The sequence below is a fragment of the Hemiscyllium ocellatum genome, unplaced genomic scaffold (assembly GCF_020745735.1).
Source record: "Hemiscyllium ocellatum isolate sHemOce1 unplaced genomic scaffold, sHemOce1.pat.X.cur. scaffold_442_pat_ctg1, whole genome shotgun sequence".
Classification (NCBI taxonomy): Eukaryota; Metazoa; Chordata; class Chondrichthyes; order Orectolobiformes; family Hemiscylliidae; genus Hemiscyllium; species Hemiscyllium ocellatum.
In genome coordinates this window covers 74,456-95,614 of record NW_026869059.1, presented here as the reverse complement: position 1 = coordinate 95,614, position 21,159 = coordinate 74,456, and the positions used below count along the sequence as shown (strand labels likewise).

At 43.9% G+C, this 21,159-nt stretch overlaps 1 non-coding gene across 1 annotated transcript; it reads right to left on the bottom strand.

The window, feature by feature from the left end:
- Positions 1 to 11,637: 11,637 nt before the first annotated feature.
- On the bottom strand, positions 11,638 to 11,709 carry trnah-gug (transfer RNA histidin (anticodon GUG)). The gene has a single exon. It is a non-coding gene; the product is annotated as a tRNA-His (tRNA).
- Positions 11,710 to 21,159: the final 9,450 nt, after the last annotated feature.

Genomic DNA, 21,159 nt, shown 5'->3' with positions numbered 1-21,159 from the left:
CTCTGCACAGCCCTGGGACACAGCTTACAGAAACTCTCTCCTCATGAATGGTGCTTCTCGTGTGAAAATCTTTACATTCACATGGTAACGGCTGCAATCCAACCCCTGTCCCCGAGATTAGAAGTTGCAGGATTTTGTGATGAGAACAGCGTTAAGATGTTGAAGGCGTGCACTCCAACTTTAAATGAGAGTGAATGCTGTTCGGAACTGAGAGCTGACAAATACCTGTGATGACAAGCTCGCAGTCTCAGCGTTTACTGAAAAATTGGAAAAATGCAACGGTTGGTTGTGAAACAAGTCAGTTTTGTTTGCTAATTAAGAAACAATTCCAGTTTTACCAATCAATTTAAATTGTGCCTCTGAATACTAAAATCCAATCGCGCTTCGATTTAGTGTTTAGAAACACTGCAGAACCGGGTGCTTCCACAACGTTACTCCCACTGACGATTCCCCATGAAAAATGCCCAGGTTCTCAGTTGAGGATTGTTGCTGGGAACCTTTGCTCCTTGACTTTGAACCGGGCCGCCTGCTCAAGAAAAACAAATGCGGTATTTCTTTTAGTGGAAGGATCAGACCACGGTGACCCCACTCTGAAACAGAATGACCATCAGTGCTGTACACATCTGTGCTTATTCAGAACCAGATTGGAGAAAACTGTAACAATGTTTCACACAGTAATGAAATGGGATTGTATTCCTTTTCACCACACGAGCATGTATGAGCGAGCAAATTCAAAGCCAGGTTTGCTGACGTGAACAGCAAGTTAGAAAGCTCTGCTCACCACAGTCTGAAAGGCTGCCATCGGGAATAAGGGCTGTTATTGTCGGATTTTGAAGCGGGGATTTTGAAGCGGGGAGTTTTCGTGTATAAGGTGACTCCAATCCACACTACAATACAGGAAGCATCTCCGTCAACAGCTGGTGTTCAGAGTCGGCCAGCACTAAAATTTACAGTTCAACGCTTCACCTTTCCGTTTCCAGGAGCTGGATGCTCTCCAGCGTAATTGCCATCATTGAAAAATTAAGAAAATCATGTGAAATTGCTCACAAAATATAGATAAGGATGTTGTCAGGGATGCACAGTTTGGGCAAGTCTGAATGTGGGCATGACATTAAGGAAGGTTTGTAAACTGAATACTTCAGTTTTTGTCTTCGGCAATGTGGGGTGAGTTGAAAACTGGAGAGCATAGGTGTAAGGTGAGACGGTAAAATATAAAAGGGATTGAGGCACCTTTCCCACACAGAAGGTTGTGCGGGATGGAATCAGCGACCAGAGGAAGTGGAGGAGGCTCGTACACTCAGAAGATTTCAAAGGCAACCGGATGAGTTTCTGGATGGGAAGGGTTTAGTGGGATAGGGGCCAGATGCTGGGAAATGGGAGTTTGTTTAAAATGCATTTCCAGAGATTTCGAAGCATAAATGCTGTTCTGGGGTCAGTCCGAGGGCAATAAGCCATAAACGGTTCCCAGATCCTTCAGAACAATTCCAAACTGCGCTCCCAACATATATTGGAAACTTAGTGCACCGCCACCTCCCGAAAAACTTTGAAATGAGGGAAAACAAAGAACCGAACATGAACGAGCCATGAAAAGTGAAGATTCCCAAAGACAGTCTCGATTACATTAGTTTGCTCATCCGATCAACAATGCGGCATTGCTTGCAGCTCACATCTCCAGGACACAAGTGAAGGAAATTAGAGAAATTTAAGACCATATGACATTGCAATTAACTGGAATTATTTTTCCATGCACTAGAACACCAAATAATGATAACTAAAGTCACTGCAGGATTTTGTTTCACACCAGTGATGAAATCCCAATATCCGTTCGATTTCAGTGGAATAGTGAACAACACAACTTGGCCGGAACATGATGCAGCAGTGGATCTGCTTGAGGTCCGGGCTTTTCCTGTGGGAGGCGAATGCGATCACTACGGCATGGACACTGGCACATTGGAGAGGGTGCATTCTCTCAAATCGGAGATACATTTCCAATAAGCAAAGTAAGCTATCGTGTTGGAATTTTAATACTGAACATTAACACGCTGCAGTAAAACCAGTAAAGCACACAAATGGTGAGATTCGAACACAATCCTCATTAGAAATATAAACTCAACACAGCACCTCCGACCAATCGGCCACAAGACAAGCCACCCACAATCGGACATTTTCGTACACTTTCAATGGTGCGCCTGCAAAACAACAGAATCACAGTCCCGGGGAAAGAGTTCCAGATCCCTGCCCTGTTCGCGCTGCTGCTGGGATCTGCCCAGCTACAATATCAATTTTGCAGCAAATAATGATAACCCATCAAGCCACACAAAAACCATGGGAAGCTGATCTGCCTTCAGAGACTCGTTTGAGCCACAAATCTAAGGTCTGTGTGAGAGAATGGAAATTCGAATCTGATTCAACAAAGAAACCAAGAGCTGTGTGACATGACTGGGATTTCGATTCTTGCCTTGGGAAATGATTGCACCCGTTGCTCAAAACAGGGCAACTTTCACGTTTACACGGAACATGAAACACACCGGACTACAGGGAAAATGCACAAAGCCGAACAGATCGTGCAGCAGACTTACGGGATCGAAGTCTGTTTTGAAGATTAAACATCCCAAAGAATGTTCTCGAGCTGAAAAGTGAAGGTAGTATTACTATCCGAGAAGGACAGATCACATTGTGAGGAAGCACACACCTCGGGGCCAGTACGAGTTGGCGTTTTCCTTGTCTTTGACATGAACCATGCGGCTTGCTGCAGAGATGTCTACACCTGTGCATGAGCCACACGGCGGGCAGCTGAGGTGGACACCAGTGTGGGAATCGATGGGAAGCGACTCAGAAAGTTTATGAAATTCTCTCGTCTTCATTAGAGATGCAGTTTCTGTTCACGTCAATCTAAAAGGCAGTTTCAGAGTATATTAACAGATGTCAAAAGGTGATTACGCCACCCCACAACCCAGAAGACGTCAAAGAGGTGCTAACTGTATCTGAGTGCTCTGTGTTCTCGATGCTAAACGTGAGACAGTCCAAGGGCATGAGTTATAAAGTAATCTCATAACTAATAGCAGGGTAATTCCAACCTACTCTTTCAAACATGCTGCAGCCTTAGAGCACCAGCACAGACATTTTGAGAAGCTCGGCACTTTCCCACACCACAGTTAATTCCCCGGGAACCAAACACATTTTCAGTTTGCATTGAATATCAACAAGGCGGGCACGAAACCAGCATTTCAACAAGCTGTTGGAGGTGACCAGCAGAAACGGCAGCAGCTGTACACGAAACAACGCCACTGTCGAAACGGGAACCTGGACGTATCGCGATAGACGGCTCGATCACACTTTTCCGGCGTCAGCAAATGTCTCCTGCATAACAAAAGGTGCAAAGTCACACGGGGTGATTTGGAAACTCGAGCATAGGTTTAGGGTGAGTGGTCTGAAATTGACAAAGGACCTGAGGCACATTTCCCACACACAAGAGTGTGCGTGTAAGGAATGAGCTACCAGAGGAAGTGCAGGAGGCTATTGCACTCAGAAAATTGCAATGGTAATCGGATGAGTTTCTGGATAGGATGGGTTTAGAGGGATTGAGGCCAAATGCTGGGGGATGGGACTTCTTTAATTTTGGTGATGTGGTGAGCATGGATGAGATACACCGAAGTATCTGTTTCCACGCGGTGTACCCCAATAACGTTGTGTTGCTTACACCGGTTTTTAAGGATTACTTTTCAGCGGAACTTGCTGTCGCAGTCTGTAGCACAATCATTTAGTCTGTTCGACTGCACACGGGAAAGGTAGTATTGTTAAACACTGCTGAAACGAACGTCTTCCTTATTTTTGCTCCGACTGACCATGCTTCGTGAAATTTTCCCAGATCCTCCATTAACCTCCACTGAGGACTGGCTCAGAGGGAGACTTCTGGAGCCTTCAGTGAGAGGCTGGTGAATCGAAAGCATTCTCAGAGATTTTCCTTAACACAGTGGTATTTTGTTACTTTGACAGTAAGAACTGCTTTTGCTCACATCGTCTTCACATCAGTCTCTTGCTTCAGTAAACACCCTAATACAGCGTACATTGCTTGCATTCCAACACAGAAATGCGTCGTATTCTCTCTGGGATAATCTGAATTGACAATGTCATTCTTTGAATGGAGAAATATATCAGGGAGTTGTCAGTGCAGCGGCGATATATTGGGCTTGTAATCTTTGGTGACTGGAACGTGGCAGCTGCTGTTATTTAAATTCGATGAATAAAATCTGAAAAATAAACCCAATCTCAGGAACAGAGACAATAACTTTAGTTTACTGAACACTCATTCTTTCATGTCCCTTCGAACCATAACGTGTCCTGTCAATATGTGACTCCAGACCCACAACAACGTGATTCACCCATGAATGCCCTCTGACTCAGTTCAAGGTGAATTTAGAATGAACAACAAATGCTCTTCAGACCAATGATGACAACATTCCATGGGAGAATAAGGAAGAATCAAAATAGTTGAACAACGGGGAAAATGGGAATAGTGCGTGTGGACTGGAATTCAACTGATTGTCAAACTTAATCGACACAAGGATACCCGCAGCGCCAAGAAGTCAGGGCCATGGGGTGAGTGCAGCAAGGGATTCAATTACCCTCTAACGCATCTCATTCATGTCCCGCACCCCTATCCATTAACCCCACACCTCCAAACACAACAACGGCAGAAAATGGAGAGAGGAAGGTCCTCATCTTCCATTCCACCCACCACTGCATAAATCACATCATCCGCCGACATTTTTGCCACCTCTAAATTGACCACACCACCAGGGATATATTTCCCTCCCCAAACCTATCCGCTTTCATCAAAGACCTTTCCCTCCGTGACTCCCTAATCAAGTCCACAACCTCCAATGGGCGTCAATTCCCTCATGGCACCTTCCTCTGCCACCGCAGGAAATGCAAAATCTGCGCCCACATTACCCCCTCACCTCTGTCTAAGGCTCAATTGGAGCCTTCCACATCCATCAAAGGTTGTCCTGCAGTTCCACACATGTCATTTGTTGTATCTGCTATGAATCTATAGAGGAGATGTGGTCTCTGCTAAATTGGGGAGACCGGATGTCTTCTGACAGAGCACTTCAGAGAAGATATCCAAGACTACTGCAAGAATCAACTCCACTGTCCCATGGTCAAAGATTTCAACTCCCCCTCTCACTCTCCCGAGGACAGGCAGGTCCTGGCCTATCTCCGTCATCAATCCCTTACCACCCAACGCCTGGGGGAAGAACACCACATCTTCTTCCTCGGGACCCTTCAACCCCATGGCATCAATGTGGACTTCCTCAGTTTCGTCAAGCCCACTCCCTCATCTTACTCCAGTTCTAACCTTCCAGCTCAGCACCGTCCTCCTGAACTGTCCCACCTGTGTATCTTCATTCCCACCTATCCGCTCCATCCTCCGCTCTGATATATCCCCTTCGCACCCTCCTCCATCCACCTACTGCACCCTCAGCTACCTTCTCCCAAGATCCAACCCCCTCCCATTTATCTCTCTATCCCATGTGCTCCCAGTCTCATTCCTGGTGAAGGACTTTTGTCTGAAACATTGATTTTTCCTCAGCTGATGACGGACCTGCTGTGCTTCCCCAGCATCACTTTCAACTTGAGGGGTATCAGTTTATTGAGAGGATTTTTGGATATTATCTATTGCTGACCAGAGGCTGTGACTGACAGTAGAACTTTAGCAATCACCAGTTTAGGGCGCAGCTGAAGGACTGAGCCCAAGTCTGGTCACCGCATAAATCAACATTTACTAAATTTAAGATAAAAGATGGGGGGCTGAAGTATGAAACTTTGCCCAACAAGACTGCTTCACCACTCAATGAGTTTATCACTGATTCATTTCCAAGTCAGGGTGCTATGGGCCTTGGAGGGGAACTTGCAAATGGTGGTGTTTCATTGCATCTTCCAACCTTGTCCTTATAGTCAGTATAGCTGTTGAGCGTGGAAGGTTCTGTCAAAAATGCCCGAATGACTTACTCCAGTGCATCGTGTATTTGGTGCACTCTGCTGCAATTGTGCCTCAGCGGTGAAGTGAATAAATATTCAGGTAATAAATAGGGTACAATCAAGTGACTGCAGTGTCGTGGATGGTGTCCAGTCCCTTAAGTATTATTGAAGTTACACCCATCAAGACAAATGGACAGAGTTCTGTACCACATCCCATTTGTGCCTTGCAAACGGTGTAGGATTCACGGCGCAATGAGTTGAGTTTATAATCAAAAACTGTCTACTAACGGACATGTGTTTGCTCTCAAAATATTTATATAACCAGTCTCAATCCGTTTTACATACTTGCTCCGTGGACGATTACACAGGGGAAATGGGTGACATTAAAGCTATTGAATATCAATACGGTATGATCAGATTCTCATTTGTCAAATTTATCGTTACTGCATTTCGTCCTTGTGTGGACCAATCTGATTCCAGTCGCTGTCTGATTTCAAGTTCCACTGCCCTTCTGTGCTTGAAATTTCAACCGTTGCCTCACAGAAATTTCTCCAGCTGCCTTAATAATATGTAAGGACGCTGCAGGGGACAGCAGGGATTTACAAACATGTTGTCAACACTGGAGAATATGGAGGTTCGTGGAATGATTGGTTAGGCTGGGATTATTCTCCTTGAAACAGAGGAGGCGGAGGGGAGCTCTATAATCACATATTAACATTTATAAACGTCCAATATTCATGGGATCTGGACAGGGTAGATATGGGCAGGTGGTTTACCCTCTGGTATGAGGAGCACCATAGGACATGAACTCAGAATTAGTTATTGCCAATTTAATTCAGAAATTAGGAGTAATTTCTGTGCTCAGGGGCCAGTGAATTGATGGAACTCCTTATCGAAACTGCTGTTGAGGCTGAGTTGTTGTGTATTTTCAAACTGTGCCAGACAGATATTTAATCAGAAAGATGATGAAGCTTTGTCGAGGTAATGCAGGAAAATGGAGTAGAGGATTATCAGATCAGCCATGAGTTCGTTGAATGGTGAAGCAGAATCGATGGACTGAATGGTCGACTTCCAATCCTCGAGTAAAAAATGAGGTCTGCAGATGCTGGAGATCACAGCTGAAAATGTGTTGCTGGTTAAAGCACAGCAGGTTAGGCAGCATCTCAGGAATAGGAAATTCGACGTTTCGAGCATAAGCCGGAATTTCCTATTCCTGAGATGCTGCCTAACCTGCTGTGCTTTAACCAACAACACATTTTCAGCAGACTTCCAATCCTACATAATTTTGTCGAACGTATTATTTTATTGATAAGTTTAGAATTCTGAGGTGATGGGATGAAGTGATAGAAAAGTTTTCTCAAACTGATCAGATGGGTCAGGAACTCGGCTCATAAGCTTGTGAACAAGAAATATGCCATGGCCTGTAGACAACAAATGACACTGAGTACACCACAGATGGGTAGGTGCAGAAGCTGTGATTGCTAAAGAAAATTGGTGGATCTAATACTGTTGGCAACTTGGTGATCATGCTAGATAATGGATCGCAGTGTGATTCACACAGCAACAGTTTGTGAAAGAATGAAAGGTTTGTTTCATTGGAGAAGTATTCTGTTGCTCCAATTACAATTGATTATTTGAAATATTGCTCAGACCTTTGTGTGGAGTGTTACACCAAAATACTCATTTACAATCCCATTGGATAATCTATTGCTCTCGATCTCTCCTTATTTGTTTCTCTGTCAGGCGAAGTAAATTTAGAGAAAGTCGAGAGGGAATGAAAGGAGGAAAGAAATGTTGCACTCCTTTTCATTATCCCAATTTAACTTACAACAGAATAAAATTGCTTCATTTCGACCTGGTTGAGGTTTCGATTTATCACAAATCTCCGGTGCAATGAAGGGCAAGAGCAAGATTCCCCATCCAATGTATACTAAAGATACGAGGCACAAAGGAAATCCACAGCTTCGTTTGATAGAAGTAACAGCCAGAGTAGGATTCACATCCATACATGCACAATGTAAGACCAACCCGTCGGCTTAGCCTCTGGGTCACTTCAGCCCATTGCAAAGGGGCTCACATTTGATCACATCAGGATTACATATGGTGCACCGAGGGGATAAGAAATTCCCTGAGATGAATCGAATGCACACCATTACGTTTCTGCTTTCAACGGAATAATAATACCAGCAAAATCCAAGGAATTGACCTCGTCCTTGGAAGGAATACCTGTCCTTGATTCATTCCGCGTCGGAACTGTCTCAGAATGAACCAGCAAACATGAAATTCCTGTCACATTCACACGCACATTTAGTCTTGATGCATAATTTCTTCAGATAGTTTCTCTCTCACATGAAGAAGTATATATGGAGAGAGAAGTGAAGGTGATGTTTTAGCTCGATGGGCTTTCTCATATGGCTGAACCTGAACTGGGTAAAATTCCCGGAAATGCTTTTTGTTTATTTCATTTTATTAATTTTGCTGCAACCTCACTCTGTTCATTGCAATGATCGGAAGTGAAATGGATTTATAACATTGGGACTTTTAATATTGTATTCCATTTTGCTCCGAATTTATTTCAGCTTAAATAAAATATTGGTGAGAAAAACAGAAGGTTAAACTACAAAACAAGATGCCAGTTTTGATGCTCAGTTACTTTGGCAGATTTTCGTGGTATCAAATGAACCCAACATCATGGCGATTTTTCTCCCATCTTTAAGTCATGGGATTAAAGCAGGAAATCGATCTCCAAGAGACGGATCACTCCCTATTCATTATGGAATATCTTTCCTTTACAATATACAAAATCTGCTCAGTTCCATTTATAATGCTTCATGTGGAATATTAACGGAAGTGTTTCAAAACTCTGAGTTTTTGCTGAATCTTAATCAGCTGCATACGTTTCTGAGCTATCTTTACATCTAAAGTCGTCCAAATTAGACATTGTTTCCTCGCACCTTCCACTCCCCACAATCTACTTTTACACTCTTACCTGGCCACAGGTTGTCTCTCTCCTGGTGAAACTCACTGCTTCTGTGTCTCTAAATGTGCCTTTCCAAATATTTTGGAAGCGGATTCTCTGAGTGACAGAAATTCAGCTCCCATTATTTCTTTGTCCGACATCGATGGTTTTGAAAGCCTGACGTTCAGAAAATTACGAACTTGAAAGAGTGAATTTAATACCTATTTACTCTATCCAAACCTCAATTGCTGTTCAAAATTTCCATTCGGTTTTCCTTGGTTCAGCTTCAAATTTCCCATCACACAAATAAATAAAATCCCATCCCCAGTAAACGCCACCAGCATCGTCTCTAATGTCTTAGCAGCCCAGTAAGCGCTGGCAGTGTCCACTCTGATAGAATCACATATTCCCTACAATACAGAAAGTACAGTTCAGCCAGTCGCGTCTGTAGGGACACTCTGAACAGAACCTCAACCAGACCTAGTTACCGTCTCTATCCCCACAAGCCTCTGGCTTGTGATTTCAAACTAACCCACTGGAATAAAATCTGGCATCGTGTGACTGCTGACCTTATCACTGTGTTACCCATGGGTAATTCACTTAACTTACTGAATTCACTCTCTGGACACATCAGCGCAATTTAACATGGCCAATCCACCTAACCTACAGACGTAACAGCAATGCGAACCACTGAGCAAATGTACCATCACATTGAACACTATCTGTATCATTTACACACTGGTAACTCAGCCGAGTGAAAGCAAGCTGCGCCCTCAAACCGAGCACAATGCATCCAAACGTGGTTCTACGCTGTACAACATCACTAGTTCTGCTGGAAATGTTTCTGCGCTCAGATCTGAATGGGTTTACTCTGTTTTTCTTCCTCAGATTCCTGCTTTAAATAAACATATCAGTCAGGAACAACTCTATATCATGGTTTTCATTCCAACACAAACACAATGTGCAGTTTGCAGAAGTTACGTGTTTGCACTTTCACTGACACTCTCTCTCCCCAGGAGATGCAGTCCTTCCCCGCGCTGATTCAGACAGCACTGTCCTTTCTGTCACATATCAAATCGAGAATGGAAGGCCAGGCATGAATAACCTTCACTGGGGAACAGAGCCACAGGTTTAAAACCTTTACGATGCCCCCAGCGGAGAATTGAACCCTGTGACAGGAGGGGACACTGACCACGATACTGTGGAGGACAACAACATTGAAGGAAGCCCTTCAGCCTGTTGCGGCCGCACTTGTCCGACACAACTGCTCAACAACCTGAATAAAGTTTTCCATTGTTCAGCCCATAGTCTTTTATGTTTTGGCATCGCAAATTAACGTCTCAGTTTTTTTTTCAGGTTGGAAGGGTTTCCACTTCTCTGACGCTTTCAGCACATCTACTCAAAAATTTCTGCCTTTTCCCGAAATCGCTTGGCCCCAGTGTTCCATCCATCCATCAATAACAAACGCTTCTTTCAGTCTATCCTATCCATATCCCTCACTATTTTGTACATCTCATTCATGTCTTCTCCAATCTGCTCTGCTCGGTGACAAACAACCCCAGTCTGTCCAACCTTTCCTCATAACTGAAACTGTTCAGCCCAGACAATATCCCATTCAATCTCTCCTGCAACGATCCCAGTGCCATCACATCATTACTATACTGTGAATTGCCGAACTGCACACAGTAATCTAGCGAGAGCTAAATTAACTTTTTTCCTATTCTGTTACAGAATGAGGGCGGCGCTGTCTCGGCAGTATTGATTGCGATCCCTAATTGCACAGCGGGTAGTCGAGACTCAACCGCATTGCAGTGAGTCTGGAGTCACATCGAGGCCTGACCAGGTAAGAATAGCAGGTTCCTTCCTCAAAGCACGTCAGTGAACACGATGGTTTTGTTTTTTCAACAATTGGCCATGTATTTATAAGTGTTATTAGATTCGTAATTCCAGATATGTATTGTATCCCAATTCTAACATGGTTGGAGTCAAACCCGGGTCCCTGGTCCATTTGCTTGGTATCTGAGTAAACGGTCCAGTGGTAACAGTGCTCGGCCATTGCGGAAAACCCATGAAACTGATCTGTCTGAAAGAAGTCGCTTTTCCTCGATATTGTCCTGTATCATTTTCCTGAGCTTGACTGCCCATAATCGCAAGTCCATATCAGTAAAAGCTGCTACCTGAGGACTCGCCTCACAACAGCCGTAACCAAATGGATCAACTGATCTGCAGGTCCCGATGGTGGGGTTGGGGCACGTTCACCCAGCAACGGTGACCGCAGCAGCACAGACTGAATGGTATCAATGTGAGAGACTGTGTTCGATTCCGCAGTGCCTTAATGAAATAGGAAATGACTCCACAACCACGTGATGAAAGACCAGCGTTCTGAAAACTAGTGCTCAGTCAAATCTGTTAGACTCTAACCTGGTGTTTTGTGGTTTTTAACTTTTTACACCATAGTCCAACACCGGCATCTCTAAATTAATGTAAGGGGGCTGTGGGATGAAACGTTCAGTTAGTGATCGTAGGAGGGAGTGAAATCTCTGAGAGCGGGTGGATTTGAATTCTGACATATGAAATACAGAGATGTGAGCGAGCAGAATTTGAAGGGAAAAGATCATCACCTTGGAAAAAATTACCTTATTCAAACAACTGATTTATTTGTGTTTCCCAAGGGCTGGAGCAGATAGAGCAATTATTGCCGTGACTCGGATTCGAACCGAGGTTGCTGCGGCCACAACGCAGAGTACTAACCACTATACGATCACGGCATTCCACAGATGAGTGGGCTAACAGAGTGCAATAAGTACAGTCTCATAGGACATATTAGGCAGCGCACCAAATGCACAACATCAGTGCTAAGCGAACAGTGGCAGATATGTGGGAACTCAGAATGGGCTGACCGTTTAATGTCGGTTCCCCCAGAAGCTGTGGTGATTCCATCATTAATATGCTGTTGGCTGAGATAAGTAGATTTCTCCAAAACATCAAAAACTCCGGGGACAGTGCAGGTGTTGTTGAAATGTATGCTTCAATAGCAATGCAGTTTAACATTGGCTACTTCACCAGTTTCCCCACACAAGGCAGGAACCACTGCTGCCACATAGTCCCTATTCCTAGCCCCAGAATCAGAGGAACTGAGTGGCGCAGTTGCGAAGATGTGCGAAAAAGCTTGATCAGCCAGTGGGTGGTTGGAATTTGGAATATACTGTCTGCATTGTTCAGAGCGACAGAAACCCTTACAACCTGAATAAATATTCAGATGTGAGCTTGTGATGCCAAGACATATAAGGCTGGGGGGTAAGAATTGTGAAATGTGATTCAGTTCATTAGGCAGTAGTATTTGAGAAGTGTGGCCACAATTGGTTGAAGGGCCCCCTTTTGACACTCTTGTTCTCGGTAGTATAGTAGTTAGTGTCCCCGCCTGACACAGGGCTCAATTCTCCGCTGGCGACAGTGTAAATATTTTAAAACTGTCGCCCCGTTCCCAAGTGCGGGTATTGATACCTGTCCTTCCATTCTAGATGGGGCATGTCACAGGAAGGACAGTGCTGCCTGAATAAAGGTGGGGAAGGACTGCAGCTCTCCGGAAGGCTGTGTGTCAGTGAACGGCCAAACACGTGCCTTCTGCAAACTTCACCTTGTGACTGTGTTGGAATGAAAAGTATTTGACAGACTTGTTCCGGATTGAAGTGTTTACTACAAGCAGGAAGCTGAGGAAGAAACAACGTAAACACATTCAAATATGAGTGCAGAAACATTTCCCGCAGCACGAATGAAATTGTAAAGGACAGAGTACCGTTTCGATACATTGAATTTGGGTTCATTTATTCTGATGAGGCTGTTACCAGGGTATAAAAACATTTTAAAATGATACAGCATTTACTCAGTATGATGGAACATTGTCTCAGTAATTCGCACTGGTTTTCAGAGGGAGGGTTGGGTTGATTGGCAAAGTTAAGTTGCCCTCTCGTGTCCAGGGAGTGAATTAAGTAAGTTAAGTGAATAAGCCATGGGTAATGTGGGGATAAGGTCAGAAATCACAGGACGTCAGATTATACTCCAACAGGTTTATTTGAAATCATAAGTGGGGAGGGATTCCCCTTCTTCAGGTGAAATATATGGAAATAGGGAGGGGAGGTGGGTCTAGGTGAGATGCTCTTCAGAGAGTCGACACCGGCCTGATTGACTGAAATGCTCTTTCTGCACTGTAGGATTCTGTGATTCCATGAATTGATAATGATGGGGTTTACTAGGGTGTAAAGCCATTAGAGAATATGCTGATGGGGGTGTACTGAAGATGATATTTTATTCACTTGTCTTCTTGGAAAACTGAGAACAGTTATCCTTTAAGCAAGGAAGAATTAATGGTTTTTTTTGCAGGTTATGAAATGTTTGGTCAGAGTAAATAGGTGGAAAATTCCATCTTTCAAGTAAGTAACCATCTAGATATCAGGTGTTCAATACCTTTAATCAAACCTTTGAAGGAGAAAGAAATGATGAGAACAGAATCGCTGTCACTCCGAGAGTCTGGTTTTCAAAATATTTGGAAAGGCACATTTGTTGACATGCAAGGAATAAATTTCACAAGGAGAGACACAGCGTGTGGGTAGGTAAAGGTGTAGGGATGGGGTGTAGTCGGTCGGAAGTTGTGGGGAAACAATGTCTAAGTTAGTTGACTTCAAATGTAAAGAAATTCTTTTAGTGTGTGCAGCTGAATAAGATTCGGTTCCAAAAGTCTGCATTTTGAAAGATTTGGCATTATATTCCACCTAAAGCATTGTAAATTGAACTGAGTGGATTTTTATTTGTTGTGAAGGGAAGATGTTACATAATGAATAGGAAGTGACCAGTTGCTTGGAGAACGACTTCCTGCTTTCATCACATGCGTTCAGGATGTGAGAACAAACACCATGATGTTTGGTCCATTTAGTACTCAGTGAAATTTGCCAAAGCAACGAGCAACAAAACTGGTGGGTTTTCTTTTGCACTTTAACCCTCTGTTTTTCTAAGCAGTATTTTCCTTAAGCTGAAATAAAGTCAGAGCAAATTTGAATACAACATTAATCGTTCCAATGAGATATATCTAATTCACTTCTGATTATTACAATGAACATTGTGAGGTTTCAGCAAAATTAAAATGAAACGAACAAATCATGAGTTCTTGCGATTTAATCCAATTCAGGTTCAGCCAAATGAGAAAGGCCATTGAGCGACATCATCGCCTTTATTTCCCTCTCCATGGCTGCTTCTTCACGTGAGAGAGAAAGTGACGGAAGAAATTATGAGTCAAATGTAGGTGTAAATATGACGGAAACTTCTTGTCCTGTTTCATTCTGACTCAGGTCTGACTCAGAATCAATGACAGTTATTCATTCTGACCAGCATGACTATTTATTGGAATATGCTGCTATTATAATTCTAGTGAAAGCAGAAACACAGTAGTGTGGATTCGATTCCACTCTGGAACTTTCTCATCTATGACTTTTACCACATGTAACCTGATGGGGTCACATGTCACCCCACCACAAAATGTGCAGAGGAGCCCCAGAGATTATGTTGGTGGGTTATTATACCGCTGTGCTCCACATTCATAGGTTCGAGTCACACTCTTGTTGCTAACTTGCCGCACCGCTTTAGCAGCTTTTCTTTCCACCTCACACTCTGGTATACACTGGATCAAAAATCTTGTTCTTGCCCTTCACTGCACGGGAGATTCCCAAATAATCGACAGCACATTAAAGTCGAAATGAAGAGTGGGAACAGTCATTCTATTCAATTGTAGATGAAATTGGTGTAATGAGAAGGAACGCATTTTTCTTTCCGCCCTCCATTCCATCTTGTCTTTCGATGAATTTACATCGAAAGAAAGAGAAAAAAATAACAAGAGGTTGGGGTGACAAGTTTATCGAGTGGGATTGTTCATGAGTATTTTAACCTAACGCTTCACACAAACATCTGATCAATATTTCAAACAGTCACTCGGAATTGGAACAGCAGAAAATGTCTCCAATGAAACAAACATTTCATTCTTTCACAAATTCCTGCTGTGTGTGAATCATACAACGATCCAACATCCAGCGTGATTACTGACTTGCCAACTGTATAAGATATAGCAATTTCCTTCAGCAATCACAGCTTCTGTACACAGCCAGCTGTGCTGTGCTCAGTTTCATTTGTTGCCCCCAGGTCACAGCACATTTCTTCGTCCTGAGTTTATGAGTCTTGTTCCTGATCTGCCGGATCTGTTTATTAAACCTTTACTGTCACGTCATCCCATCCCCTCACAATTCTGAACTTATGAATAAAATAAGGCGTTAGACCAAATGTTAAACCAAGTGGAAGTACTCTATTCAGCCCAAGGAGTCTGCTCAACCATTCAACAAACTCATGGTTGATCTGATTTGGAGATGCCGGTGTTGGACTGGAGTGTACAAAGTTAAAAATCACACAACACCAGGTTATAGTCCAACAGGTTTAATTGGAAGCACACTGGCTTTCGGAGCGATGCTCCTTCATCAAGTGATAGTCACCTGACTACCACTTGATGAAGGAGCGTTGCTCCGAAAGCTAGTGTCCTTCCAATTAAACCTGTTGGACTACAACCTAGTTTTGTGTGATTTTTAACATAGCTGATCTGATAATCTTGAATTCCTTTCTGCTCATTTAGCTCGACAAAGTTTCATTATCTTTCTAATTAATTATCTGGCACAGTTTGAAAATACCCAATCACACAGTCTCAACAGCGGTTACTGGAAAATGTCACAGATTCTTTGACCCCTGAGCAAATAAATTACTCCTCATTCCTGAATTAAATGGGCAATATCTAATTCTGAGATTGTGTCCTCTGGTGCTCTCCTCAGAGCATAGGGCAAGCCACCTGCCCGTATCTACCCTGTCAAGATCCCACGAATATTGAAGGTTTATAATTGTGATTATGTGATTATAAAGTTCCCCTCCATCTCCTTTGTTTCAAGGATAATAATCCCAGCCGAACCAATCATTCCACAAAGTTCTACTGTATACAGAGTTAGCAACATGTTAGTAAGTCTGTGCTGTCTCTTACAGCGTCCTTACATATTATTAAGACAGGTTGAGAAATTTCGGCCGGGAAACGCGTTGAAATTTTAGGCGCAGATGGGAATTGGAACTTGAAATCAGAAAGCGATTAGAAGCGGATTGACCCACAGAAGGACCAAATACAGCGAAAATAACTGCCACGTGATAGACAGTCGAGGAATAGGGAGAGAGAACAGTTAAATGCGTGGCTACAGGGATGGTGCCGGAGGGAGGGATTCCCGTTTCTGGACAACTGGGGTTCTTTCTGGTGAAGGTGGAACCTCTATAAACAGGATGGTCTACACCTGAACCTGAGGGACACCAGTATCCTTGGGGGGAGGTTTGCTAGTGCTCTTTGGGAAGGTTTAAACTAACTCTGCAGGGGCTTGGGAATCTGGACTGTAGCTTTAGGGTACAGGACCTTGAGTGTAGGAACATGGCATCGATCACGAAGGAGGGTGCCAATAAACAGTCAAGTGGCTTGAAGTGTGTATACTTCAATGCCAGAAGCATAAGAAATAAGGTAAGTCAACTTGCAGCGTGGGTTGGTACCTGGGACTTCGATGTTGTGGCCATTACAGAGACGTGGGGAGAACAGGGACAGGAATGGCTGTTGCAAGTTCCAGGGTTTAAATGTTTTACTAGGGCCAGAGATGGGGTCAAAAGAGGGGCAGGTGTGGCATTGCTTGTCAAGGATAGTATTACAGCGGTGGAAAGGACGATGGATGAAGACTTGCCATCTGAGGTAGTTTGGGCTGAGTTTAGAAATAGGAAAGGTGAAGTCACCCTGTTAGGAGTTTTCTAAAGGCCTCCTAATAGTCCGAGAGAAGTAGGAGAAAGTATTGCGAGGATGTTTCAGGAGAAGAGTGAAAGTAGTAGGGTGGTTGTTATGGGGGACTTTAACTTCCCAGATATCGACTGGGAAAGCTATAGCTCGAGTTCGTTAGATGGGTCGGTGCTTGTCCAATGTGTGCAGCAGGGTTTCCTGACACAATGTGTAGACAGGCCAACAAGAGGTGAGGCAATACTGGATTTGGTTCCAGGTAATGAACCAGGCCAGATGTTAGACTTGGAGGTAGGTGAGCACTTCGGGGACAGTGACCATAACTCAGTGACTTTTACTCTAGTGATGGAGAGGGATAAGTGCACTGCAGGGCAAGAGTTATAGCTGGGGGCAGGGAAATTATGATGCTGCAAGGCATGACTTAGGATGCGTCGATTGGTATAATAGGCTTCAAGGGGAGAACACAAATGACATGTGGAGATTGTTCAAGGAACAGCTAATGGGTGTCCTTGATAAGTATGTACCAGTCAGGCAGGGAGTAAAGTGTCTTGTGAGGGAGCCGTGGTTTAATAAGGAATTGGAATCCCTTGTGAAAGGGAAGAGGGCGGCCTACGTAAAGATGAGGCGTGAAGGTTCAGTTGGGGCGATTGAGAGTTATAAGGTAGCCAGGAAGGATCTAAAGAGAGAGCTAAGAGCAGCGAGAAGGGGACATGAAAAGTCCTTAGTTGGTAGGATTAGGGAAAACCCAAGGCTTTCTATAGGTATGTCAGGAATAAAAGGATGACTAGGGTAGGTATCGGTCCAGTCAAGGATAGTAGTGAGAAGTTGTGCGTGGAGGCGGAGGAAATTGGAGAGACACTAAATCAACACTTTTCGTCAGTATTCACTCAGGAACAGGACACTGTTGCTGATGTGAATATTGAGTCACAAGTGATTAGAATGGATGACCTTGAGGTATGTAGGGAAGAGGTCTGGGGAATACTGGAAAGGGTGAAAATAGATAAGTCCCCTGGGCCTGATGGCATTTATCCTAGGATCCTCTGGGAAGCTAGGGAGGAGATAGCGGAACCATTGGCCTTGATTTTTATGTCGTCGTTGTCTACGGGAATAGTGCCAGAAGACTGGACGATAGCGAATGTGGTCTCCTTGTTCAAGAAGGGGAGTAGGGATAACCCTAGTAACCATAGGCCAGTGAGTCTCACGTCTGTTGTGGGCAAAGTCTTAGAGAGAAATGTAAGGGATAGGATTTATGAACATCTGGATAGGAATAATGAGATCAAGGATAGTCAGCATGGTTCAGTAAAGGGTAGGTCGTGCCTCACAAACCTTATTGAGTTCTTTGAGAAGGTGACCAAGGAGGTGGACGAGGGTAAAGCAATAGATGTGGTGTATATGGATTTTAGCAAGGCGTTCGATAAGGTTGCATGGCAGGCTAATGCAAAAACTACGGAGGTATGGCATTGAGGGTGCATTAGAGGTTTGGATTAGGAATTAGTTGGCTGGAAGGAGACAGAGGGTAGTAGTTGATGGTATAGGTTCATCTTGGAGTGCAGTTACTAGCGGTGTACCACAGGGATCTGTTTTGGGACCATTGCTGTTTGTCATTTTAATAAATGAGCTAGAGGAGGGGCTTGAAGGCTGGGTGAGCAAGTTTGCGGATGACACGAAAGTCGGTGCAGTTGTGGACAGCGAACAAGGATGTGGCAGGTTACAGCGGGATATAGATAAGTTGCAGAGCTGGGCAGAAAGGTGGCAAATGGAGTTCAATGTAGCTAAGTGTGAAGTCATTCACTTTGGTAGGAGTAACAACAAAATGGATTACTGGGCTAATGGTAGGCTACATGGTAGTGTGGATGAGCAGAGGGATCTTGGTGTCCATGTACACAGATCTCTGAAAGTTGCCACCCAGGTAAATAGTGCTGTGAAGAAGGCATTTGGTGTACTGGTCTTTATTGGTAGAGGAATTGAGTTCCGGAGTCCTGAGGTCATGTTGCAGTTGTATAAGACTCTGGTGCGGCCTCATCTGGAGTACTGTGTGCAGTTTTGGTCGCCATACTATCGGAAGGATGTGGAGGCATTGAAACGAGTGCAGAGGAGGTTTACCAGGATTTTGCCTGGCATGGTAGGAAGATCATATGAGGAAAGGCTGAGGCACTTGGGGCTGTTCTGTTTGGAGAAAAGAAGGTTTAGGGGAGATTTGATAGAGGTGTACAAGATGTTTAGGGGTTTAGATAGGGTAGACAGTGAGAACCTTTTTCCGCTAATGGAGTCAGCTGTTACTAGGGGACACAGCTTTAAATTAAGGGGAGGTAGGTATAGGACAGATGTTAGGGGTAGATTCTTTATTCAGCGGGTTGTGAGTTCATGGAATGCCCTGCCAGTAGCAGTGGTGGACTCTCCCTCTTTATGGTCATTTAAGCGGGCATTGTATAAGCATATGGAGATTATTGGGCTAGTGTAGGTTAGGTAGGCTTCGGTCGGCGCCACATCGAAGGCCGAAGGGCCTGTACTGCGCTGTATTTTTCTATGTTCTATGTTCTATAACTCTACAAATGATTGTTATTCAATGGCTTCAATGTAACTGAATTCCTCCATGTAATCGTTCTGGAAGCTAGTATTTAGGAGAATTGGAACCTGACTGCCCATATAAAGAAGTTGACGGCATAAACATGTCGGTCGGTCGACTTCGTTTGATTATTAACTCAACTCTCGTCTCCGTGAAGCCTACATCGTCCGCAACGCATAAATTAGATGTTTAACAAAACTCTCTCCTTTTCCTGGGTGCGTGCAGCTTCAATGCCACTGAAGGAACTGGGTACCCTCCACGACAATGCAGTCACTTAACTGTATATTGTTGAACACCTCAATATTAATACCCTTAACTGCTAAGGCACAATTGCAGCAGAATGCACCACATAGAAGATTCACTGGAATAAGTCATCCAGGCTTTGTTGACACAACCTTCAAAGCTCAAAAACTGTACCGACTATTCGGACAAGGTTGAAGATGCACTGAAACTTCACCATTTGCGAATTACCCTCCAAGGCACATACCAGCATGACTTGGAGAGGAATCAGTGGTAAATTCATTGAGCGGTGAAGTAGTTTGATGCGCAAAGATTTCTACTTCAGCCCTCTATCTTTCATCATTCAATTTTTTAAAATGTAGATTATTGCATGGACCAGAGTTGTGCTCATTTCTGCTGATCAACTCCACCTCCGCAGCATTGTTAAAATGTTGCTTTGATTCCTGCCGCATTGATGTTCAAAACGAAAATAAAATTGGTAAGCTTCCAGGGGAATTAACTGTGGTGTGGGAACGTGCCGAATATTGCAAAGTGTCTCTGCTGCCATGATGGTGTTCGCCTCCCCTGCAGAAATCTCAAACAGCGCGACTGTTGCCTTACGTTCCAGGAAAGTTGAGATTTTACTGGAACCGAATGGAGACTGTTATTTCATGCGCTGTTGTGAAACAAAGTCCTGCAGTTATTTGGCTTTCTGGCGAACGGGATAATCGTTCCAATGAATTTCGATGTCATATGTTATTGAATTTCTCCAATTTTCTGAGTGCATTCGCCTCGTCCACTTCCTCTGGTAGCTCATTCCACACATGCATAACCTTGTGTGTGGGAAATGTGCCTCGGTGTCCTTTGTCAATTTCAGACCACTCACCTTAAACCTATGCTCTCGAGTTTCCACCGCACCCTAGCTTGGGTAAAACACGTAAATACTCAGTTTACAACCCTTCCATAAAATCATGTCGCAGCCGTGACGCTGCTGGGAAAGTTGTCCCAGCCTATTCCACCTCACCCTACAGTCCAAACATTGACGATATCCTTGTCTATATTTTGTCACCAATTTCACGTCAATTTTTAAAAACTTTTTCAAGATGTCAATTACCCTGGATAACAACGAGCTATTGGAGAAAGAAAGGTGAAACGTAGAATGTCTTCAACTTTCAGTGCAGGATGCCACAGAGTCGCAGCGCGCCCGACTGAGGCTTGTTTCTGTAGTGTAGTGGCCATCACGTTCGCCTCACACACGAAAAGTCCCCACTTCGAAACAGGGCGGAAGCTGCGTTGTTCTTCAACTGCACTCTTTTACACGGACAAGAAGGGAGCTTTCTTGCTTGCTTTCCGATCTGCAAACCTGCCTTCGAAATTGCTCGAACAAATCTGCTCTCTTTGTGAAATGTAATACAATTCCAATTTAATTAGTGTGCAAAGCATTGTAAAGGTTTTCTCCAATCCGGTTCTGATCATATGCCATTCTGTTTGAGAGTGTAGTTACCGCGTTCTGATCCCTTCCACGAAAAACAGTCCCCCATTTGCATTCCTTGCGCAGGCGGACCTGTTCAAAGACAGGGAAGAAGCTGATGC